This window comes from Natator depressus, chromosome 4 (genome assembly GCF_965152275.1).
Source record: "Natator depressus isolate rNatDep1 chromosome 4, rNatDep2.hap1, whole genome shotgun sequence".
Lineage (NCBI taxonomy): Eukaryota > Metazoa > Chordata > Testudines > Cheloniidae > Natator > Natator depressus.
The window spans coordinates 99,827,394-99,854,418 of NC_134237.1; positions in this window are offsets into that span (position 1 = coordinate 99,827,394).

Consider the following 27,025-nt stretch of genomic DNA (forward strand, 5'->3'; position numbering starts at 1 on the left):
TCTGAGGATCATGGTGTACCAATGCAGAGGGATGGGGTCCCCTATGATCTTTGTTAAGGCAACTGCATGAGGCCTCTTAACACAGGGATATACCCAACCAATTCTGGAGCAGACCACCATATAGCAGCACAGCTCCTCTGCAGGAGCTACACCCTGCAGTGAAGTAGTGGCCTCTATCCTTCCACATTTAAACCACTCTGCAAGTGTGCAGAGATTCCCAGACTTTAGTTCCACATAAGCATATTCAGCCTATTTTGAACTGACATGGAGCTCTTCTCCCCTCTATAGAGGGCTGCAGAGGTGCCACTGAACATCTTCTCCACCAGATTTCCCCCTTTAGTCCCCATCTCCCCGCACATGTACACTGAGAAGCTTCCACAAGGACCTCACACAAGCCCTCTGCCAAGGAGTGATTTTCACTCTTGCATGAAAATTCAAACCATTCTATGCCATTACAGCAGAACTAATGCAGTATAATGCATTTCCCATTAATTTGCAATAAATCTGGTTTTTATTACATGTATTTTCAGCTCTGTCAAAAACATTTTGACACGCTATTTCCACCAGAGCTGTTTGAGAAGTGTCATGAAGAGGTACAGCACTACCCTTTTGCTTAAATAAAAGTAAAGATGGTCAGACTACTCACAAACAAAAGGGTTAAAACAATATTCAGCTTCATAGCTTGGCTGTCATGCCCACTTAAATGCCATATTTTCGGTTTTCACATACTCCCTTGCTTCTGACAGGTTTCAGAGTAACAGCCGTGTTAGTCTGTATTCGCAAAAAGAAAAGGAGTACTTGTGGCACCTTAGAGACTAACCAATTTAGTCTCTAAGGTGCCACAAGTATTCCTTTCCCTTGCTTCTGTCATTCAGCCAATTAAATGCATATTGAGAGCTCTCATTGTGAAGAAAGATAGTTTCATTCTAATGAGCTTCTATTATTGTTTACATTCTTGTACAGTACCTGGAATTTCATGGAGTAAAATTCCATAATATCAAAGGAAGGCATCCTTATTAGTGAAAACTTGGATGGAATATGGTAGCCTTTCTGATATACAAAGATGTATCTTCACAAACTATATGTTTAAAGAAAGTACTTTTTTACTCAAAAATAACTGCTAAAAATCTGGGGTTCATTTGTTATATTTTGAAGGCACATTTTTAAAAATCAATACACATCTATGGTGGTACTTCTATATTTCTAGAAGTCTATTAATGTGACCTTGGTTTAAATTATATCTATCTAATCTAAACTATTTACTGTAGCTTCAGTGAGACTACATGTTCAAGAAATGGTCCTCTGAAGAAGGCTTGCAGGTTCCAGTCTTGTTTTGCAATTGCTGCTGCAATTATAGATTGCCATTTTCTTGCAACCTATGGATTTAGTGCTAGTTAATGTTTTATATCTAATAAAAAACTTGTGTTTGTGGGATGGCTGCCATCTTGGCTGAGTCACCAGGATTGAACCTGGGACCTGCAGAGCTAAAAGCATAAGCAGGTAAAACTTGAGCCAAAGAGTTCAGCTTCTGTAGCCAGTGGTTGTAATAATTCATATCCTCTACAATTGGCATAGAATGGAATGTGTAAACATACACAAACTCACCAGTGGGTTATATCTATCTTCCCTACTTCTAGGCAATTAGGCTGATCACACACCTGACCCAGCTGCCGGTACTGCCAATGGTTGAGACATTCACCTGGAGCTGTGATCAATAAAGAAAACAAGCCCAGTTATAAAGGCGGAAGACCAGAGCAGGAGAAGGCCGCCGACAGGCCTGGGATAGCACAGGGGTAATTGTTCCTTGTCAGGCTGCCTCTGAGACACAAACCAGGAGACAAAAGGAGTCTGTAAAACCTGCAGTTAAGGGCTGATAATTGTTTATCTTAAATTGAGTCTATTGACTAGTCTGATTGCAGATGAATTGAAGGGGACCAGAGGGGGAAAAGTTTGCACTCATAGAGAGAGTGCATCAAGAGTAGGTGACAAACAGACATGCATATTTACATGATATTACAGTGCCATAAATAGATTTTGTTTACCCATGCATAATTCCTGCAGATAAGCTTTGAACAGAGTAGATTTTAAAAGCAAAGAAGTTCACACAAGTGTTAAGAGAAACTGTTTCTGTCACTGTGTACTCTGAAAAATCCTAAAAGTTTCCTTATTTCACTTCTCTATTTCTAATCTCAGACCCCAGAGTTAAAGGTTCCTGGTATGTAGCTTTGCCCCAAATATTAAGGGTGAAATCCTGGCCCCACTGAAGACAATGGCACTCCTATTGACTTCAATAGATGATAATTCCACCCTATGGAAGGCCACTTTAATTTAGGCTACTTTTATTGCTGATGTTTTTCTAAATGATATGCTAGAGCTCAACCAGAGCTATTGGACTTGAATCAGGAGTTAATTCAGGGAAGTCATATGGCCTGCGTGATACAGGTCAGACTAGGTGACTCTACCCTTAAAGTCTGTGAATCTATGCCTACATGTTTTCAGGAGTTGAGCTGTAAGAATGATTCCCATGTTCCCATTTAACAAAAGGTATCATGAAAGAAAACTATACTGGAGAAGGCAGCATAACAACCTATATGAATTACACCTGTTATAATGCTATACTAAAAAATGCTATAGACAAAAAAAATTCCACTAATTTTGCTGTGTCAGTTCCAGATGTCCATCATGAGAACCACAATCAAATTTGCGGTGTCCACAGGCTTTGAATCTTAAATGCCTCCATTAACTTTACCATGTTTAATTTGGTTGTTTCTAGCATATTGCAGTCAGAACCTCTCAATAAATTCACAGGTGTCACTTTTTAAAATTCCAGCCAAATTGATAGGCCAGCATCAGAAGTACCAACATAATGTGAGACTATTTTCACAGTATTTTTGACCCAGATGGAAATACAAAGCACAAGAAATCTCACAAGAAAATGTGTTCTTATGAGATTTTCAGCTCTATTTCTAAAATCAAAAAGGCTGAATGAGTTCACAACAAATGCCGACTTTACAATGTTCTTCCAAAATGAACTGAATCTCCAAATGTTTTGAAGTTTGTCTATCACTTGCTGTAATTCTTTCTTATCCGAGTGACTCAAAAATATATAAATAAAATATGAATGACAAACTATCCATTTAAGTAAGTTAATGACAAACTATCCATTTAAGTTAGCTTCATTATGTAGAAAAAAAAAAGGTAGCAGTCGAAACAGAAGAGGCATTGACATCAAAATGTTTTAAATAACAGTGTTTGGGTTCTAGCTGTGAAGGATGTTAGGCAAACAAAATTCTTAAATATCAAATGATGCATTTGTTTTGAAGATGCTTAGAACTTATAAATGTTACATTTGAATTATATCTTTCCTAGCTTATCACTGTGACAGCACTTCCTCCCATCCCACCGCACATTCACAGTAGGGCTTAGAGGACAGAATATGGGTTTTCAAGAAAGGAACTCTTACATTCTCATCCAAGCTCTGCATTTCACTTATTGTGCAACATTGGGGAAATTGCTGTCCTCAGTATGTTCGCTTCCTTTCATATAAATGGGGATAACATTACCTAACTCAAACAGGCATTGTGAGGACTGGTTAATATTTGCATAAAGATATGAATGTATAAAACAATATGTATCTGCTAATTACCAGGGATGGATGAGGACCTAGGCACTAGAGGCTCATACCTAGTGAACCATCTCATTGTTACATGCTGACATTAGAATCATATATTTCATAAACAGAAGAAGTTGTATGGTCATGAAGGAAAACTGGAAATTATAAGATGTGTGTGACCAGTGCAATGGTTGTTGTCTGGGTCTGCACAAAGCCCAGAACAGTAGCCCTGAAACATATGAGCTGCTCCACTCAGTTTATGAGGCAAGGGTTACCTCTGAAACACGTTGTTCTTTGGGACACCTGACACCAAGTAAGAAACTCACTTGTGGAAGGGATCTGGCTGCCACCACCCCGTAGCTCTGCTGTGGTGGTGCAGGCTGTGATCACCAGACTCCCAGTCCTTTTCTCAGTTGGGCGGGGAATGAGTCCTCCCTCTTATGGACAGGCAAGAGACCACCAGGAGACAGGGAACGATGGTCTAGGGAGGGGAAAGAGCCAGCCTGCCCCCAAAGGGGAAGGGAGTATCCCCCTGGCAGCCCAGCAGTGGGTTCTTGTGGAAGGTACCTCACACTATAACAAAGGTAGATCCAGACTGTGGGATATGTGGCCATGGTCGGAAGAGATGAACATGTCAGCATAGGAACCAAGTGCAGCCAATGTGTCTAGGTCCCTAGATTTTCTTAATTGAGCCTTTATTTTCCTTTGTGATTAGAACTCCAGTACTTCAGATTTCAATATGGATTAGAATCTCTTCAATATTTGGAGATGTAAGAATCGATGATTTTAGTTGGGGTTGATCTCTGATTATTATGAGAGTGTGCTTCACATTCTGCTATTCATTTGTTCCAGGCCAAGTTAACATTTTTAAATTTATAGATGTACCAATTTCATTAGTGTACACAGAAAACAAGCAACTACAATTATGAAATCCCAGTCCAGGGATTAGAAAGATGCAGTCAGCTGAACAGGCAAAAGTGCTACACACTATGAAGGGAAGAACAGTTATCATTAGGAGTGGAGCCATGTTATATGTTATTCAGTACACAATGTTAATTATGGACCTATGTAGAATATGGCAATTGACACCCAAGAATTAGATTCGCAACGACAAAAAATATGTTGTAATATTCAACATATTAGCTACCTGTAGTGAGGCCAAGTGGCCTCCCTCTGGCCTTGAGAGTGAGGGACCACTACCCTGGTGGGCAGAGCCAGCTCTCCCCTGCCCTCCTCCCTGGAAGTACCAGGGCCGGACAGGAAGTATAAAGGGAGGGCCCTGCAGTTCAATTGACTGGGAGCCATAGGAGACAACTTTCTCGAGTCTGCTGACTGCTGCAGATAGAAGCCACCAGAGGAGATGCCAGCCACAGTATGCCCTGAGGAAACAGAGGACCCTTGGACTACAGAACCCCCTCTCCAGACCATGATAGGAAGTACCCCAAGGAAACCAGACTGTAGGCTGGTTTTGTTGCCAGAGCAGCGGTCACCATGTTATGGCTGGAATCCCTGCTGACCCAGTGATGGAACACTTTGCCACTGCTAGGGCCCTGGGCTGGGACCCAGTGGAGCCAGGTAGGTCCGGGTCTCCGTACCTCCCCTGCTGCCAACCCCACCTCTGGGGTGCCAGCCGTTGCACTCCTTGGCTAGAAGGCCCATGCTTGGCTGGTGGCTTCCCCCACATCAGGAGACGATGAGCTTAAACTCCGCCCTGCCCAAAGGGCCAGAGCCATAGACTGTTATTTACTGCCAGCCCCAGCCAAGAGGCTGTGGGCTAAAAGACTGCTCACTGCTCTGCCCCGCCCGAGGGGGCTAAAGCTCAGACCATTACTGCTTGTTTGCCTCTGCTAGATGGCTCCAGAACTATAGATTTGTTATTGCTTGGCTCCACCAAGCCAAAGCGCTGTTGCCTGACACAGTGAGGCAGAGTGGCCTCCTTCCCCACTTGGAGCAAGGGACCACTACACTACCCAATCTGCCCTCCTTTCTCCCTCTGTCTGTCTGTCTTCTCCAAATAGAAAATTAATACACATTATCCACTTTGAAGAGACCTTTTGCAGGATATACCGAAAAGCTAAATTAGTTTTCAGTCTGTGTTATGGCTCCATCTACCAGGAAACACTGTGGCAAAGAAATCAATGCGCCAGACCGTGAACCAGATTCTCAGTTAGTGTGAACTGAAAAGCTCCACCAATTAATACCGGCTGAGACTCTGGCCCAATACATAGAATACAAGGCTGCCCCTTCACAGTTTATCAGAAACTTACCACACTTTGAGAGGAGAGCAGAGTATGTTGATGCCTTCAGGTCCAGTTAATACACCTGTTAAGTGTGTGTGCATTAGATCACTTATATGTGTGCAGATTAATACAAGACAAAACCAGCCACTAGCTCAGTCTTTTATGCTCAAGAGGGCGTACCCTGAGTTAAATATTAATTCATACAAAGAACAACTTGTTTGCTCATGTGCCAGTCTAATGCAGTTAATGTTGTTGTAGCCGCTAACAGAATGCAATCTCCTCAGTGGAAGAGACCAGATCTGGACAACTGTACTAGCAAAACACCAGAGCTATTTGGGAGAGCAGGCACATGATAACCAGAGAATCCAACTTCCCCCTCCAACCCAGGAGTTGAATGTGTAACCCCTTCAGAGATTGCCAGCTCCTGGAAATTGAACTTCCTCTAGAGGTCATACCCTATGGTCTACAACAAAAAGGCTCCACTGCAGAGCCTTGGGACACCATTTCTCAGCCTGCTTAGAGTCTGTTGAGGGGACAGAATATACTGGATACTCCTTCAAAAGCCAATAGAGACTTCTGATGAGATGATTTGTACAGACAGTTTGCTGGGCCAATGAGGAACAAGGGCTGCTCAATCCCTCACTGGCAAAGGGACTCGTTTTAGTTTCAATCTGGTTGTTTGAGTAGAGAGCTGAGAGAAAAACAGAACTGATTAGGGAATATGGTCTCTCCCAAGGGAAGCTTTGCATTGCTGAGGGGTGTAGTGAATGCTCAGACAGCTCCAGCAGCTCTATGTAGAACACTGTGCAGGGAGGCAGAGAATCAATTTGGTGCCAGCTATCTAGAGCCAGCTGAGACTTCCCATCACTCTGGACCATGGAGCCAAGAGAGGAACCAACCCACTTGGGGGTAAAAACATTTTAAGATGGCCTCTTTTGTTCCCTTTGAGTTGGACAATGCCCATGGTACCACTGGTACACCCATCTCTGGTCTCATTCTAGTAGTCCATCTGCCTGGGAGGTGCCAGAGTGGAAACTGGAGGTTGGGGTACAGTTGTGAATGGTGGGAAGTGGTTTCAGAGTAACAGCCGTGTTAGTCTGTATTCACAAAAAGAAAAGGAGTACTTGTGGCACCTTAGAGACTAACCAATTTATTTGAGCATAAGCTTTCGTGAGCTACAGCTCACTTCATCGGATGCATCAAATAAATTGGTTAGTCTCTAAGGTGCCACAAGTACTCCTTTTCTTGGTGGGAAGTGGGGAATGTGTTGTATTATGCTAATATTTTAGCATTTATTAGTTATCTGTAACCCTTTCCTTCTCTAGAGCCTCTCTTTCTGGTCCCAAATAAAGTCCCCTTTGTTATATTGTTATTTTTGGTCATAGCATTTTATTTATTAAGGGTTGTATTTTGGTTCTCGTGTACTGGGTCAAAATACTTGTTAAGAATAGTAGTAATAGGGATAGCCCCCCTTGTGTCCCAGGCACAGGGAAGAGTCACCTTGGGTGGAGGCATCAGGTGTCACAACAAAGAACCCAAGACCCAGTTGATGCTAGGAGTGGGGAGAAGCCACTCCAGCTAACAAGCATCAGGGAGGAAGCTTGAGTTACATCTCAGGGGAGGGGCTACAAGTACAATATAAAATTCTAATTTTGATATTAGCTTGCTCCTAAGGGCTCAAAGAAAGGGAGCTCAGAGGTTCTTTTCAAACAAAACCTACCAGTGCTCTAACACCTGTTCCTCTTCAGAGCAAAACAGATGGGAGACATGATGTAAACCCAAATAATGAGCTTGTTCTTGAGCGCAGAAACAGCCCCCTTTTTAATACAATCAACAGAAATAATAAAGCAGACTGGAAAGAACATTTTCGAGCATAGATTTCTCTGAACAGCAGGAACTGGAGCTCCACTATATCAGTGACACTTCAAGGTGGAGTCTTTGTGAATGATACCAAAGTAATGTCTGTGGAAACACAGTACACAGTGAATTCTCTGGAAGTCTCACATCTGTTCATGCTCCAGGCAGGCATGGGTGAAGGGACGGGGCATGGAAATGCTGACCAAGATGGAGTGGGAGTTAGAACCTGGGCTCAACAGGTCTGGGAAACTATCAGGAAAATCAGATCTTGCTAGTTATCAGTGTCACAGCTCAGGGCAACTGCATCTGTATTCTACCCCTGTGGTCCACCAAGGGCACCCACTTTTCAGCTTCCAGCTCCCCAGCCATCACCTCTCTTGGGTGGAGACACATACTTCTTTTCCTCCTGTCCAGGGTATTTCCAGGCTGCAAAGTTTCCTGCCTACACTGCATTAGTCCTGGATAGGCCTGTGTCTGCACTTTACTTACTCTTTGAAGAATGTAAACAATGTAATTACCACAGTTATAAGTTACCTCATTGCTCTTTCTAAGCATGTACATTTACTATTAAGGTAAAAGCATTACAGAGAAAATACATTGAAATAAAAGAACCTACACACATGCTAATAAGCTCCCTAGAGATCTCCACAACTCCAGAAAGAGCTCAGACCAGAGACCAAGCCCCACCAAGGGGTTTTTCTATGGTCACAAGTTCATAACAGCTGCTATTTCAGAACAAATACACCCATGAATCCAAGAGTCACTTTTTTAGCCAGTTTGGGCCTCTGGTCTAGGACTTGTGTAACAGGTGATCATCAGGCAAATGCTTTCTCCTCAGGATGGGTCTGGAGGTGAGAACTTGCATTTCCAATCTCCCAGGTATTTCCTAGAAGTCACCGTTTGTTTAGTACATTTTTTCTGAGAGTCCTTTGATACTTATAACACTTCCCAATGTTTTCATCAATCAGGTCTCTTCCTCAGAGACTTTACATACAATCCCACAATAATACATAAACATTTGCATTTTTAGTACAATGAACTCCTAAAATACTTAAATTTAATTCACTAAGGGTATGTCTACACTACCTGCTGGATTGGTGGACAGCGATCGATCCAGTGGGGTTTGATTTATCTCATCTAGTCTAGACATGATAAATCAATCCCCAAGCGCTCTCCTGTCGACTCGTGTACTCCACCGCTGCGAGAGGTGCAGGCAGAGTTGATGGGGGAGCAGCAGCAGTCGACTCGCCATAGTGAAGACACAGCAGTGAATAGATCTAAGTACATCAACTTCAGCTACGTTATTCATGTAGCTGAAGTTGCATGACTTAGATTGATTTCCCCGCCCCCCCTCCAGTGTAGACCAGGGCTAAGGTTTGTCCACGGTATTGCAAGAAATTGCTGAATCTGTCACAATCAGGTCTGAGTGAGAGGAGGAGATTTTCTACCCACAAATCCAAAGAGCTTACATGACAAGCCTCTACTGAGCCATGCAGCTGAGCAACCATGTCAGCATTGTTACAGGAGATCAGGGTCCCCGGAAAAGGGTAGTTTTGTGCACAGGGTCAAGGAACCTAACCCCTATAGACTGACATTCAGTCTGATTCTACCAATGGTACAAAGCCCTGACAGAGGTGGAGATCATCCAGCTGCCACAGCCAACAGGGACTCTCCTTCCGAGAAATAGCAATGCTCTCATTAATGCAGGATTAGGTACCCCTTTGCACACAATTATATGTGGAGATTACATCCACAATACTCACTGTCCTGTAAAAACTATGAGTGAGTAGTCCCACTTTTAGAGTGACAGTACTGGATCCTTTCAGACTGGCTCAGCTCATGTTTAGCTGGAAATAAAATTGCTTTTTATCTGTGCCTTCTAGTGTTAAAAAAATGGAAAGAAAGAAAACTTTTTTTTCATTTTGTCTAATCATAAATTTTCAATGTTTTCTTAAAAGGCCAATTACTGTACATTTTAACTTTAATATCAATGTAAGTGGGGAAAAGCTAGGTGAACTGGGATTAGTTACAGTAGGCAGAGCTCTGATGTGACTGACCTTTTTATAGTTTAGATTTAATGATTTTTGTGGTTTCGTTTCTGCATATTTATTAATTAACTCTGGTTCAGCTTCTGCAAATGCTAATTTTACAAGAACATTTTTATAATCAAAATGAGAACTTGAATCAAAACCATGGCTGGAGTTTCCTATAATACTTCAGATTTTGTGCAGCCAGTTCTGGAAGCTGTACATCTGAAGTATGAAAGCTCAAGAGCAAACCTAAATAAGAGGACCCCATAACCTAGCCAGCCAAACTGTCAACAAAGTGGCAGCAGTGCAGAATCTCTTAGTCATGAATTGCAGCCCTTGAAAACAGTTCTGAAATATTAGAAGAATGTGTATGAGCATCCTTGGGAATTACTGTAATAGAGGATACAAAAAAGTAAACAGTGGTGGGGGAAAAAAAGGTTATATTCTCTACCCTCTAAAAGGCCCATTGGGGTAAATGTTAAGTTCTTTTTAAAAACATTCAACCCACAGAAAAATAGAAGGAAGCAGTTTCTCTGCTTCAAAAGGTTTTCTAATGTTTTTCCCAAGTTAACACTTAAAAGTGCTTTTTCTGGAACTTGAGGTGAATTTTAAAAATTTGAAAGATTCAATGGCTGTCCCCAGTTTCAAGGGCTTGAAATTTAACCTAGAAGGTTCTGTAGCTGTCTTCTCTCACTTTACAAGAAGTGAATGCCAGTAACTTAATAAGGCCAAATACTGCTCATCTTAGTTACACTAACAATTCCACTGCCATCAGGAAAGCTAAAACTCATAAAATGATACATTTGTACTTTAAGATTAGATCATATTTCTAATATGTACATAACAGACCAATTAAAAATAGAATTGCTATGCTAAGACCAATTTGTCAAGTGTAAGCTCTAACTGATCTTGCAAGGAAAAGATCAGACCTCACAGATTGTTACAGTTCTACACACCAGGAACTAAAGAGATGAAAAAATCCTAAGTGTGACAGATAATATATTATGATGATTTATAAAAATTATCTCAGTGCCCTAAAACGTGCTAAGTACCTCAGGAAAGCAGGTAATAATCAATATAGGATAACATTTCTAGGTTACTCTGAGAAAATGTTGATTTGAATGTTGAAAGTTCCCAGATTACTTTACTAGAGTGAGAGATTGTGTTTTAGCTGTTACCACTTTGTAAAGGCTGTTATGTTGGTGTGTCACACCAGAATCAGTGCAGGAAGGGAATCAGGCCCAGAGAAGCATGATTATCTCCTTGCTCTCTTCTTGCTGTAGGAGGGTAGTAACTTGCTGCATTATTCCACACCACTAGTAAATTACTGGTGTTCCTATGCCGGGTTATCCATATTGGGTGAGGTATTGCTGGGAGGATGGAACTTTCCCCACCTCCGAATCATCTGTTGTAAGGTTCGGGTAAATAATCAGCATTTTGCTTATCTTTGTGGACCTGGACCTAAAATCCAGGGATGCCATGCAGGAATATGAAGTGATGTGTTTCTTACTCCTCATGTCTCTATGCAGGCATGTAGTGCAAAGGACAATTGAGTGCTGAGACAGAGCCCAGATAAATAGATAGAACTAGGAAGACAAATACAACTGGCAGACAGTAAATGAGATGAAAATATAGTTTTATTATGAAATCAGTGCATACAAGACCATGCCACGTGTACAAATTAACTAGAAAAGTACCAAAGTATCAAAAAGAAATATACTGAAAGGTCAAATTTAGCCATTCAAGTAACATAAAATGTGCCAACCTTTTTCAGAGAAACCATTCCATAAGTTTCACATTGTCACATATTTTAGTTTCTATCATTCAGAATCATTTGCGCTGAGGGCTCTATTTACTATAAATATACTAATGCAGCCTAATCTACTTTTAGGTTTGGCAGCACCGGGGCACCAAAACTCTAGAGAAAAACATGTAACAGCATGGCAAAAAATTTCTAGGAACCAAGGCATCAGGGAGTATGTACTGTGGCCTTCCCTTTCCCTGCTGCTTGTGTGTGGCTCAAGTGTCACTAGCCAAGTGCAATCCTTGACCTGAGCGTAACTTTTGTAAGGACACAAGGCAGAAAGATTCCTTGGATTCTCCCCCTCACCAGCTCATCCACATGGATGTTTGCCACAATTTTGCTTGGAGATACTTGGGCAGAAACTCATCTGATGTCAATTAGCTTAGGCCCATTGCCAATACACCATGACTGAGTATTTGGCCCTGTAAGTCACAATTCAGCTAAAACTACTACAGATCTGCACTCATGTCTTACAACAAACAGACACGATAGGACAAACAGTTTCATTCATTTTGATACAGAAATTAATTGTCATAGCACTGGAAAAAAGAAAGACAACCCTGGAGATTGAGCCCCCATGTTTAAGTGGACCAACTAAAAATATTGACACCTACATTAGCTGGAAAATACAGTAGCTAAGCAAATATACTAATTTTTATAATATTATAATATTATACTAATAGTATAGAAACTAAAATATGTAGTTAAACTGAAGCATATAAAATTTTTATGACAATAATATCAGAGAAATTTTCAGTTCAGCACAGAAGATTGTATATGGGAAAATACAATGACCATTTAAGGAAAAAAAATCAAAATAGGTGTCAAGAACCATTTTTTTCATGAAGAGAGTGATAACTGTGTGAAACAGGTTGTCAGGCAAACTTGCTGAGGCAAAAACACCAGGGGTTCTATGAGAAAAATGAGATGCCATCCACAGGGAAGTAGAGCACTAAGAATGGATGAACTTGGAAAGGCTGAATGGCCTCTCCCACTCCCCAATGAGTTGCGTGTTCTCTTCTCAGTTGTCTTTCCGTCAATCATTTAATTGAAAAATTTAGTCTGGTTCACAGCCTTATCACAGCATATTCAGAACTTCTTAATTCTGGTCCTGAATTGCCATTCCAATGAGGTGTCTGTTTCTCACAGCTGGATATTATTGTAACATTCAGCACTGTTGATCTTGGCATTAGTAATATTTTTAAAGTATTTCAGCAGGATTGGCTGTCACATTTGTACAGATGTCAGACCGATCTGCATTAACCTTAAGTCTCATTTAAGTGCTGCTGTTTGTGCCCTATCATGCCTGCTTCAAGTAAGAATTGGGTACAGAACTGTAGGGGCATTAGCTGACCTACAACTAGGAAAAAGCCTCTGATATAAATTTGTCATAATCTTTTATAAAGCTCTCCTCTTTTTTGGCAATTGTCTTTTTTTTCAAGCACAAGTAATTTACAGACTTAATCAGTTTTGAGTCTGAGGTGTTTTTTTCGGTGTTTATATCTGAGAAGTCACCTTTTATTTTCATTTAATGTCACTGAATGATAGTATTTAGTTAACATTACAGATGCAATATCATGTCATACTGGGTATCTGTAAAACTCTGGACTCACCAGTGCTGCCATTATTAACCTTTACTTTATAACAATTATGCACTAGAATGATGTTTTGAATTCAGAATATTTTTGCCTTTCAAAGAGCAGGTATTTTTTGGCGGGAGAGAGGGAGGATTTTCTACCTATATTAGGTATAAATATTGATTCTAAATTTCTCCACAGACAATCCTGATAGGAAAAAGTTTACAATGCCTTAATGCCTGAGCAATAGGAAGCGTTTTTTTTTGGGGGGGGGGGGGAAATGATTATGCACATGGTCTATTGCAGGGGTAGGCAACCTATGGCACATGTGCCAAAGGTGGCACGTGAGCTGATTTTCAATCGCACTCACACTGCCCGGGTCCTGCCCACCAGCCACACTGCCCGGGCTCTGCATTTTAATTTACTTTTAAATGAAGCTTCTTAAACCTTTAAAAAACCTTATTTACTTTACATACAACAATAGTTTAGTTATATATTATAGACCTATAGAAAGAGACCTTCTAAAAACATTAAAATGTATTACTGGCACGCAACCTCTTAAATTAGAGTGAATAAATGAAGACTCGGCACACCACTTCTGAAAGGTTGCTGACCCCTGGTCTATTGTGTCACAACCAGGATGAGGGCAGTCATACCTAGTAGTTGGAGGAGGAGTCAGGCTACGTCAGGTATTGGGAGGTCAGAGTCCAAGATGAGCCAGAGAGTGAATTGAGAGTTAGGCTCCCGGAGGCAGGCAGGGTCAGGTTACCGGGAGGTTATAGTCTGAGACTGGCCTGAGGGTGAATTGAGAGTTAGGCATCAGGAGAAAGGGAGGATCAGGTTAGCAGGAGATCAGGGTTGCACACAAGGTTACAGACAGCAATCATATAGTGAAATTGAGGACAAACTAGGGTCAGAAGCCAGAGTCTAGAAGGGTCTGGAGCACAGATAGGTAGGCAGTCTGTGTTGTTGCTCAGACAGCTCCTTTTCATGGATTCCTGGTTTAAGTACTGGTATTGGCAATCAGGGGGCTGTGAGGAGCTGCCCGTCAGGTCCTGGTGGGCAGTATTTCCTGCTGAGCCCAGCCTCACAGGGTCCTCCTGCGGGAGCCTAGCCAATGCCTCCTATCAAGAGTGGAAGAGTCAGCAACCCAGAATCGCCATAGTTCCAGCCCTGCAGGTTCTAACATACTGAATATTCCATATTCAATATCATCCTGAAGAACTACTCAAAGCCCTTTTCTTTTTTATTTCTACTTCTCTCAATATTGTTGCATAACATTTTTTAAAAGAAAACAAATGAAAACGAGTAGGTTGGCCTTGTTAAAAGGTACAAGCCTCAGAAGTTCATGTGTTAGTTTTTAAAACCATTGTCAGTCTTTTTATAGAAATTGTGGCAAGAGGGTCTTTGGGTTGATTAATAGTCTCTGTTGATTGTTTTGTATGCAGCTTATTAGTCTGCATGCATTAGTCACATTTGTCATTCATATTTTAAATAAACTGAAATTCTAAATTCAATACAGACACTTTTTATGAAAGAAAGAAAGAAAGAAAGAAAGACACCAGTCTGGCTTCAATTGCATACAGACACCAGCAAAACTGAAGAGAAACTCAGAGGGTGGTTGCCGGTTGGAATATCTGGTCGACTATAACATGATGAATACCTGTAAAAGGTAAATTACTGTTGCACAGCAATAGCCATAATCAGGTCTCATGTTGTATTGTTTGTCAAACTGTAGCAACAGCACAGGCAGAATGTTGGGGTTGGGGCATTACCTCAAAAAGAGAACACAGATTCTTTTGTCTCAGAGAAACAGATACAAAATGGCTTCCAATTACCCTGATGACTTCACGAACAATAATTGATGCACAATCACAGTTAGGGAACAAAGACCATTACCATGTAACTAAACTACATGATCAGTTCTAAATAAACTTACTCAAAAAACCCGGGTGAAAATACATGACAAAAAGCTGCTGTAAAATTTCCTCTGCTCCATAAAGGAATGTTGTAAGAATCTATGGCCTGTTGCATATTCAAGAAGATAGAATAAAACTTTCTATTCTCTTTAATATATTTTTTGTAATTCTTTTTGTTGATATGTACAATAATTGTAGTTGTAGCTGTTTTTGAATCTTGAAGACCCTATCTTAAGTAGGAGCCATGCATCTGTTCATTGAGAAAAAAAAAGAATAGTTTACAAAGATGCATTTCTATTTCTGAGTTCTACCAAGAGTCTCCTTCATAAGAGTCTTAATTTAAAATCCATGCTATCTGGCATTTTTGATAATGTATGCAGTGTGATCTATGCTCTTCTGCTTTTAACCTCAGGATAGTTTTCATCACTTATATGTCATAGATGTCATGCTGATAGTTTTCTATTTTGCTGTATCAGACATATCAGTCATTTTAAATGGTGTTACTATGTTAATTTATTTTCTGTTATGTGAAATTTAATTCACACTTAATGTGTTTCATTTTGCAACATTCATCAGCCATAGACATCTATCCTTGTATCTTTTAACATTCTTACCGAACCCATCTTCTGCTCTTGATTATCCCTACTATATGTCTTTTCTAAAACACCTGCCTTTACCTTCTAATGTTTTAAAAATCTCTGGAAGTATTTACCATCCCCTTCATACTTCACTTTGTATAAAAAAACTAACAGAAGTTCAACATGAGAGCCCAAAAAATCCTTTCTAAATATTTCATAACTGGTCCCAAAGAAATATTAGATATATAGGAAATAATGTGATTTTGAGGAACAAATTCAGCACTGCTGTAATCCCATGGATTTCTTTGTTTGCCTGTGTAACTAGATTTGGGGAAAATTCAAATACATTCTGAAGGGCCAAATTATGTACATTTATGTATAATTTATGTAAATTATGTACATCAAAGGTTTAAGAATTGACCAAAAATATCCCTGGGTTGGTTTTTTTTTTTTTGGACTGTAGTAAATGTCCACACATAAGTACAGTAAACTTGCAGACATTCATTTAGAACCAGATTTGGCTAATATTACCTTGAATCAATTAATGGGTTTGCTCTTGGAATAGGAATGGCAGAATTTGCCCCTTAATTCTAAAGTTATGGTAGTATTTACTGTCTCTTCCTTCTTATTTTACCTCAGGTTCATTTTTCTCCTTTACCTAACTAATCCTTTGCAATACATATTTTTCTTAAGGTGTATGAAATATGTATGTCAAACATCCTCCTTCCTTTTCTAATATTTATTTAGCCAATTCATCTTATGTGTATTTTTTATTTCATTTTATTTCTTTAAAGTTTATTTAAACTCTTTGGATAATGGTCTATCTCCACAGAAGTCAATGGCAAAATTCCCCTGGGCTGCAATGGAGCCTGGATTTCACCCATCATCTTTGATGATTTAGGAATGCATTTTGTATTGCTACGCAAGGATTTATCCTACATATTCACCAATAACATTTACAGGTGCCAGCATCTGAAACAATACAGATACTTTTAAGTGTCATGTACTGTGTGCTGCGTAATAGCGTGAAAGGACTCCAGATAGCATTCTAACAACCCGCATACAGACTAACTTCCTGGTGCTTCCTTGAAAATCTTCCCCCCATGCAATCTGTAACCTCCCTGCAAGTTCCATGTATTTGCTTGACACTAGTTACATTTCAAAAAATGAGGATTACAGTTTGCTGTGCTAAAAGGACCACCTAAACAACATAGAAGTAACATTTCTGCTCCTCAGTAGGTATGTGATGAGGATGCCAAGAGAGGTTGGTATGTTCAGTTCCAGCTAAGGAATCTGTGGTTTGTAAGCCAAAGCTCCAAAGAACATCACTCAATTTATATGAGAGATAGAGTGGGTGAGGTAATATCTTTTATTGGACCAACATCTGTTGGTGAAAGAGAACTTGTCACCCTTTCATCATCAGAATTTGGTCCAATTATAGATATTACTTCACCCACCTTGTCTTTCTTGTATCATGGGACCGACACAGCTACAATAACACTGCAAATAACTGAGTCTAGATATAATTTCTGAGATAGAACAATTACATCAAATTCTTACCAAATCAGTCAATTACATTGTTACTCTTATGCTCAGTTTCTCAGCACTAAGATACAATCATGTGCATAAAGAGTTATGAAATTGCATATTAATTAAAACTGTAATATGTAATATGACAATTGCTTACTAACATCTTCAGTGTCCTTATTAATTTCAATCTATGTTTGGCCTAGGATGCTTCATTTTATAGTGTTGCGGACATGCTTTCTCAAGTCTTTCAAAATGAGGACAAAACAATTTGCAAACAGAATCACTGAATGCAAAAAATAAAATGCACAAGTCAAATAGCAGAGGGTTAGAAACAGTCATAAGTTTATAGTAAATTACTATTACAGATCAAATTACTTTGATCACTGACCAATGAGCTACCTTTCTATATTTAGCAGCAACATTTCTGCAATGAACCTTCATGCACAGCAAAGATGGCCTCTCACCACCTGCCCCATCTGACTTCTCAGTCAGCAGCAATGTGTGATCCTGCTACCAAGAAAATCAATGGGAGATTTGCCTTTAACTTTAATGCAAGCAGGACTTGGTCCCAAATATTTCTTAATGCTCTGAAAATAATATCCTAGAATCATTGAAATCTAGGCCTGGAAGGGGCTTGAGAGTTCAAGTCCAGCCCCCTGAGCTGAGGCAGGACCAAGTAAACTAGACCATCCCTGTCAGGTGTTTGTTCAACCTGTTCTTAAAAGCCTCCAATGATGGGGTTTCCACAACCTCTCTTGGAAGCCTGTTCCAGAACTAACTCTCCTTATAGTAAAAAAGTTTTTCCTAATATCTAACCTAAATTTCCCTTGTGTAAATTAAGCCCATTGCTTCTTGTCCTACCTTCCGTGGATGTGGAGAACAATTGATCACTGTCCTCTTTGTAACAGTGCTTAACATATCTGAAGACTGTTATCAGGTCCCCACTGAGTCTTTTATTAAGACTAAAAATGCTCAGTTTAACCTTTCCTCACGGGTCAGGTTTTCTAAACCTTTTATCACTTTTGTTGCTCTCGCTGGCCTTCCTCCAAACTGATCACATCTTTCCTAAAGCCTAGCGCCCAGAATTGGATACAGTACTCCAGCAGAGGGCCTCATCAATGCAGAGTAGAGTGGGACAATTAGTGCCCATATCTTACATATGACCTGCTATTAATAAACTCCAGAATGATATTAGACTTTTCTGCAGCTGTATCAAATTGTTGACTCATCCAATTTGTGATCCAATATAAATTTTCAGCAGTACTACTGCCTACCCATTTTGCAGTTGTGCATTTGATTTTTCCTTCTTAAGTGGAATACTTTTTACTTGTCCTTATTGAATTTCATCTTGTTGGTTTCAGACCAATTCTCCAATTTGTCAGGGTCTTTTTGAATTCTAATCTTGTCCTTCAAGGTTCATGAAATCCCTCCCATATTGGCATCATCCACATATTTATAAGCATACTCACCACTCCATTACCGAAGTCATTAATGAAAATATTGAATAATACCGGATGCAGGATTGACTTCTCTGGGATTGCACTAGATAAGTCTTCCCAGTCCGACAGCGAACCATTGATAACTCCTCTTTGAGTCCAGTCTTTTAACCATTTATGCGTCCACTTTATATTAATTTAATCTAGACCATGTTTCCCTATTTTATTAATATACATTAGCTTGTTATTTCCTTGTCCTTTCTCAGTTTTAGAAACAATGTAACTGTAAAGGCTTCTCCAATTTTCTACATTCTTTTAGGAATCAGTGAACAGGCTTGAAATTCACTTTATCACCTTGCTTTTCTTTTTCTTAGCCATGAGTTACAAGTCTGAATGTCAACACTGACATAATGCTTGGCTTGGAACTACTGAATTTGCACAGTGAATTTCCATGTTTCAATTCTATCAGGAAAGAAATACATTTTGGTGGTGATAAGCAAAAGTGATTAGCCCTACAGATAAAAGGGGGAGAGAGTGAGACAAGATTCTCTGGAATCTGTATAGATCCAAACTAAATGGCATACAATCAGGTTTGGCAGTTACCATTAGCTTGCAGCTATAGCAACACCTATTCCCCAGAAGGAGATGTTGTAGAGCAAGGAGCCTTAGCAGTGACAGAGGTATACTGGAGAGAATATTAAAAAAATCTGTATGCAGCCATGTCACTTGATGCTATGTGCTGAAATGTAGAATGATTTCTCCAGTACAAAAATCTATTAAAATTCACTCTGAAATACCTCCGGGATAGATTTGGTGTCGAAGAATTCCACAAGATGTGCAAATACTTTCAGCTTTGATAAGGGAATTTATTAAAAGCTAGGGGAAAGTAGTAACCAGGAAATTTAAACTAGCATACATTTCTACCATAGTCCAAAGCAGAGTGAAAATATATTTTTCTTATAATTTTTACAAATACACTACTTTAATTAAGAAAGTTTTATCACATTAACAAGATTTCAGGCTGAACCCACAAACATGAAATTTCCCTAATGGTTAACTATATAAGTACTAACTTTCCAGTATGATATATAATGAAATAAGTAGTGTTAAAATAAAGACACCAAACCTTCACCCATCTCACAAACCAAACACAAACCTTTTCTGTGATATGGACAAATCCTTAAATAAATAAATAAAAATTCTGCACCGCATTTTCTTTCCTTGATCTAGACTTAATACCAGGTGAAAGGCTATACCTGCAGTATTGCTGAGCTCCCAAACCCAAAGGATTCCAGTAAATTTGGGCAGTGACATGCCAGACAGGTACCATGTTATATTTTTAATTTTCTGTACTGTGCCATGCATACCTGCAATGCTTTATTATGGCATGAGCTGATTGGAACTGCTGTTAATCACAGATTCCATGTTCCTTTCTAACTCCATTTCAGTCACTTGAAACATTTTGAAACTTCTACTTTCTACCTGAAATTTTCTGGCTTGTTTAAATAATACACAATACCCCCTCCCCCAATAAACGACAAACCAACAACAGACATGCTACCTTAAAAGAATGCCGGTAAGGTTAGAAAGTCAAGCACTCAAAAAAGTTAGGAAATGCCAGAATTTAGGTTTCCTGTGCTACGTTAATTCTGCCCCCTTGTGCATATGAATGATGATACAGTTGTTAATTACATGATAACATAACTGTTTTTTCTCCACAGGCCGACTGCCTCATTCTGTGCACAGGATGAGCCTGCTCTGGAGGTGAATCAGTCTTGTACAATAAAGGAGCTTGTTGTCTGTAGGACCACTGAGTAATTTATTAAATGAGTTGTGAATGTGGCAGGGGACTGCAGGAAGAGAAAGGAGGGTCTCAAGGTTAAGGCAGTTGAATGATGCCCTGGAAAACTGGATTCTGTCCTTGCCTCTGCCACAGATTTCCTATGTGATGCTGGGTACATTGCTTAAACAGTGGTTGCTGACTGTGTGTTCCTCATGTTTTGGACACCTGATCTGGTATCCTGTGGTCTATTTGCAGAAATGCTGAGTGTTCACAGCTCCAACTGAAGTCAATGGGGGCTATACTTTGAGCATACAACGTGCTAGATACTATCAAGTACTCTGAAAAATTGGGTCCTAAGCATTTCAAGTGGGGCAGCCCAAATTAGTAGATACTTTTTACCTTAATCTCTCTGTGCTTCAGTTCCCCATCTGTAAAAAATCTCTAACCTCACAGAGGTGTTGTGAAAACAAATTAATTAATGTTTGTAAAGCAGTCAGATGCTGACGTGATGAACGTCATAGAAAAGCCCATGAGGAAATTAGTAACTCCTTCTTCACAGCAGGGTTTGAATAGTGTAGTAATAGAATAATGTAATCGTAACGTAAACAAGACATGGGGCTACACATTAAACAGTAAGGAAAAAAATAAAATAGCTGCATCATTCAATACCTGCTACAACATCCATCCTGTGCACTGTATGATGCCAGGGTCCCGAGAAGAAAACAAATAGGCTGTAATTATGTAATTAGAGACTGTATCATAATGCATATACCCAAAGGAGCTAAATTAAGGTTGCACTGGTCCTTAAATATCAATAGTATATTTAGTGCAAAATGTGTTAATGAAGCACCTTTGATACTGACAGAAGTAAAGGCAACAGCCAAGAATTTCCAAAGGTGACTAATTAAGAACCCAAAGTCACTAAAGAAGCCTGATTAAAAAAAAAAAAAACCAACCCTCTGAAAATCAAGTCCCTTTAGGGTGTCTGAGGCATCCAAAATCACTAGTCACGTTTGAAAAACTGGCCATTATTCATAAATATGTGTTCACTAAGGCTATTGTTAAACCAGCTATGACATTATCTACTTGATATCATCTGCCACATTAAACCCCTTTTGTCTCTTTTTATTTTACCACATTTATAAACTTTTTTGAAGTGCTTTAACATCCTATCTTTGAATGGAAGGCCCTGTACAAGTGCTAAGTACTATTAAAATGACTCTAAAAATGTAAAAAAGTAAAATAAAATAAAATAAAATAAAATAAAATAAAATAAAATAAAATGTCAGTCATCTTCCTCTCCATGTGCTTGTGTGATTCTGGAGATGTGAAAGAGGAGTGTTTTATTTCAGTGGGATGGGGTAGGGTGGGATGGCATCCACAGAAGGGGAGTATCTCTTTCCGTCTCTTAGCTCACTCCCCTTGACCCATTTTTTTGTTTTCAGGGTCAGTAAGGTGGGGTTTTACAAGCATACCCCTTCAGCCAGGTATTGGCACAAAAAAGGGTGAGTGCAAGTGTCTAGGGATTCCTCCTGAAATTAATACACACTACTAGCTTGAGCCCTACCCAGGAACCTGGGGAAAAAAAACAAATATCTTCCTTGGGCACCTTCAACATACAATACTTCCCCTCTCACAAGCAGTCTATATATCAAACAAGGAAAACTCTACCACGGGGGAAAGGATCACAGCATTTATTTGGGAACACCACAAGTAAGGAATAATATATGAATAACAAGTAAAATACACTCTCTCAGTATCTTTGGCAGTAGTCTTTTGCCTCAGTTTCCCCATCTGACAGTGTGACCATCCAACTGGCAAGTGTCCTTGTCACATGACACTTACCCCCCTTCCCCTTCTGAGAACTCCACTCATGGTTTGTTATAAGTGGTTCAGGAAGTCCCAGAGTGCAGGCATGCATTCAGGGAGGTACATCTCCAGCCCTAAGGGGAAGAGCTGCCTGGCTACTGTGGAGAGATACCTTGCTATAACCTCTTGCCATGATGCTGCCTCCAGAATCTCTGTCACTAGAATGCTGCCTCCATGCTGTCTCTCACCACCATGTTATCTCTATCTCTAGTCTTTCAGCATGCTCTCATTTCTAGCCAGGATGCCAAGTTCAGATCCCCAGGCTCCTAACTCAGTTATAAGGATTACAGGTCTCGAGATACTGGATAGGACCATTTTGTTACCACTTCTATGATGCTGGATCCAGGCCTTTATCAGAGTTCACTCAGGTTCAATGGCACATAGGACGCAGGAGTAGAGTCCTTGCCCCCAGGGGTTCACTCCGCATGACAAAGTAGGAGCCCCTTTTTCTCTGCCTTGCGTTCAGCTCCACTCTTCAGCTCACTCCTCACTGAGGGCATATTAAGTATACTTCTGTTGCCCTTTTGTCACACAATAAGAACAACAACATTTTATTAATCCTACACCCAAAACTGAAATGAATCTTAACCAGAATGACCAAAATGTTCATACTGGGATAATATGTAAGATATCCCAATAAGGTCTGATGCAGTGTTGCTGTAGCTGTGTTGATCCCAGGATATTACAGAGACAAGGTGGGTGAGGTAACATCTTTTATTGGATCAACTTCCGTCTGTGAGAGAGACAAGCTTTCAAGCTTATACAGAGCTCTTCTTCAGGTCTTGCTCATCGTCTCTTCTTCCAGTTCACCATTAGATGGTGGCAGACAGCTCCTTCCATAGAACTTTAGAGTTGCCATAAGCTTACACATGTACAACAAAAAAATATTGGGACAGCATATTTGTGCATTTGCAGACAGATATCACAGCTATGGCAAATAAGAATATTACAGTTTCCAGTGATCATGGTATTTCAACCTAGTCATTAACACTCAGTTTAATTATTTTAAAAAATTAAAATGATTACATTGTTTTTAGTTTGTTAAATATAGACCTCTGATGTGACAAATTCTAATCTCAGTTACACCTGTGAAACCACATGAAAAAAACAGTGGCTCCTCATATTGCAGTGACGATAATTTATATTTACATAATGATTATGATTTCAGATCTGGCCAAATCCTGTATTATTTCTACAGGTCCTTGTGAGCAAGGAACTGATATAATTACAAGAGGAATCATCTCTGGTGATTTCTAATCCCTCTCATCCACCACAAACCAATGAGGATGAAACTATTCTGATACCACCTTTTAGAATCATAGAATCATAGAATATCAGGGTTGGAAGGGACCTCAGGAGGTCATCTAGTCCAACCCCCTGCTCAAAGCAGGATCTATCCCCAATCAAATCATCCGAGCCAGGGCTTTGTCAAGCCTGACCTTAAAAACTTCTAAGGAAGGAGATTCCACCACCTCCCTAGGTAACGCATTCCAGTGTTTCACCACCCTCCTAGTGAAAAAGTTTTTCCTAATATCCAACCTAAACCTCCCCCACTGCAACTTGAGACCATTACTCCTTGTCCTGTCCTCCTCTACCACTGAGAATAGTCTAGAACCATCCTCTCTGGAACCACCTCTCAGGTAGTTGAAAGCAGCTATCAAATCCCCCCTCATTCTTCTCTTCTGCAGACTAAACAATCCCAGTTCCCTCAGCCTCTCCTCATAAGTCATGTGTTCCAGACCCCTAATCATTTTTGTTGCCCTTCGCTGGACTCTCTCCAATTTATCCACATCCTTCTTGTAGTGTGGGGCCCAAAACTGGACACACTACTCCAGATGAGGCCTCACCAATGTCGAATAGAGGGGAAGGATCACGTCCCTCGATCTGCTCGCTATGCCCCTACTTATACATCCCAAAATGCCATTGGCCTTCTTGGCAACAAGGGCACACTGCTGATTCATATCCAGCTTCTCGTCCACTGTAACCCCTAGGTCTTTTTCCGCAGAACTGCTGCCTAGCCATTCGGTCCCTAGTCTGTAGCTGTGCATTGGGTTCTTCCGTCCTAAGTGCAGGACCCTGCACTTATCCTTATTGAATCTCATCAGATTTCTTTTGGCCCAATCCTCCAATTTGTCTAGGTCCCTCTGTATCCTATCCCTGCCCTCCAGCGTATCTACCACTCCTCCCAGTTTAGTATCATCCGCAAATTTGCTGAGAGTGCAATCCACACCATCCTCCAGATCATTTATGAAGATATTGAACAAAACCGGCCCCAGGACCGACCCCTGGGGCACTCCACTTGACACCGGCTGCCAACTAGACATGGAGCCATTGATCACTACCCGTTGAGCCCGACAATCTAGCCAACTTTCTACCCACCTTATAGTGCATTCATCCAGCCCATACTTCTTTAACTTGCTGACAAGAATACTGTGGGAGACCGTGTCAAAAGCTTTGCTAAAGTCAAGAAACAATACATCCACTGCTTTCCCTTCATCCACAGAACCAGTAATCTCATCATAGAAGGCGATTAGATTAGTCAGGCATGACCTACCCTTGGTGAATCCATGCTGACTGTTCCTGATCACTTTCCTCTCGTGTAAGTGCTTCAGGATTGATTCCTTGAGGACCTGCTCCATGACTTTTCCGGGAACTGAGGTGAGGCTGACTGGCCTGTAGTTCCCAGGATCCTCCTTCTTCCCTTTTTTAAAGACTGGCACTACATTAGCCTTTTTCCAGTCATCTGGGACTTCCCCCGTTCGCCACGAGTTTTCAAAGATAATGGCCAATGGCTCTGCAATCACATCCGCCAATTCCTTTAGCACTCTCGGATGCAACTCGTCCGGCCCCATGGACTTGTGCACGTCCAGCTTTTCTAAATAGTCCCTAACCACCTCTTTCTCCACAGAGGGCTGGCCATCTACTCCCCATGTTGCGATGCCCAGCGCAGCAGTCTGGGAGCTGTCCTTGTTAGTGAAGACAGAGGCAAAAAAAGCATTGAGCACATTAGCTTTTTCCACATCCTCTGTCACTAGGTTGTCTCCCTCATTCAGTAAGGGGCCCACACTTTCCTTGGCTTTCTTCTTGTTGCCAACATACCTGAAGAAACCCTTCTTGTTACTCTTGACATCTCTTGCTAGCTGCAGCTCCAGGTGCGATTTGGCCCTCCTGATTTCATTCCTACATGCCCGAGCAATATTTTTATACTCTTCCCTGGTCATATGTCCAACCTTCCACTTCTTGTAAGCTTCTTTTTTATGTTTAAGATCCGCTAGGATTTCACCGTTAAGCCAAGCTGGTCGCCTGCCATATTTACTATTCTTTCGACTCATCAGGATGGTTTGTCCCTGTAACCTCAACAGGGATTCCTTGAAATACAGCCAGCTCTCCTGAACTCCTTTCCCCTTCATGTTTGTCCCCCAGGGGATCCTACCCATCCGCTCCCTGAGGGAGTCGATGTCTGCTTTCCTGAAGTCCAGGGTCCGTATCCTGCTGCTTACCTTTTTTCCCTGTTTCAGGATCCTGAACTCAACCAACTCATGGTCACTGCCTCCCAGATTTCCGTCCACTTTTACTTCCCCCACTAATTCTTCCCTGTTTGTGAGCAGCAGGTCAAGAAAAGCTCCCCCCCCTAGTTGGCTCGTCTAGCACTTGCACCAGGAAATTGTCCCCTATGCTTTCCAAAAACTTCCTGGATTGTCTATGCACCGCTGTATTGCTCTCCCAGCAAATATCAGGAAAATTAAAGTCATCCATGAGAACCAGGGCGTGCGATCTAGTAGCTTCTGCGAGTTGCCGGAAGAAAGCCTTGTCCACCTCATCCCCCTGGTCCGGTGGTCTATAGCAGACTCCCACCACTACATCACTCTTGTTGCTCACACTTCTAAACTTAATCCAGAGACACTCAGGTTTTTCTGCAGTTTCGTACCGGCGCTCTGAGCAGTCATACTGCTCCCTTACATACAGTGCTACTCCCCCACCTTTTCTGCCCTGCCTGTCCTTCCTGAACAGTTTATACCCATCCATGACAGTACTCCAGTCATGTGAGTTATCCCACCAAGTCTCTGTTATTCCAATCACGTCATAATTCCTTGACATCACCAGGACCTCCAGTTCTCCCTGCTTGTTTCCAAGGCTTTGTGCATTCATATATAAGCACTTGAGATAACCTGCTGATCGCCCCTCATTCTCAGTATGAGGCAGGAGCCCTCCCCTCACAGACGTTCCTGCCTGTGCTTCCTCCTGGTATCCCATTTTCCCACTTACCTCAGGGCTTTGGTCTCCTTCCCCCGGTGAACCTAGTTTAAAGCCCTCCTCACTAGGTTAGCCAGCCTGCTCGCAAAGATGCTCTTCCCTCTCTTCGTAAGATGGAGCCCGTCTCTGCCCAGCACTCCTCCTTCATGGAACACCATCCCATGGTCAAAGAATCCAAAGCCTTCTCTCCGACACCACCTGCATAGCCATTCGTTGACTTCCACGATTCGACGGTCCCTGCCCTGGCCTTTTCCTTCCACGGGGAGGATGGACGAGAACACCACTTGCGCCTCAAACTCCTTTATCCTTCTTCCCAGAGCCACGTAGTCCGCAGTGATCCGCTCAAGGTCATTCTTGGTATCATTGGTATCATTGGTGCCCACGTGGAGAAGCAGGAAGGGGTAGCGATCCGAGGGCTTGATGAGTCTCGGCAGTCTCTCCATCACATCGCGAATCTTAGCCCCTGGCAAGCAGCAGACTTCTCGGTTTTCCCGGTCAGGGCGGCAGATAGATGACTCAGTCCCCCGGAGGAGAG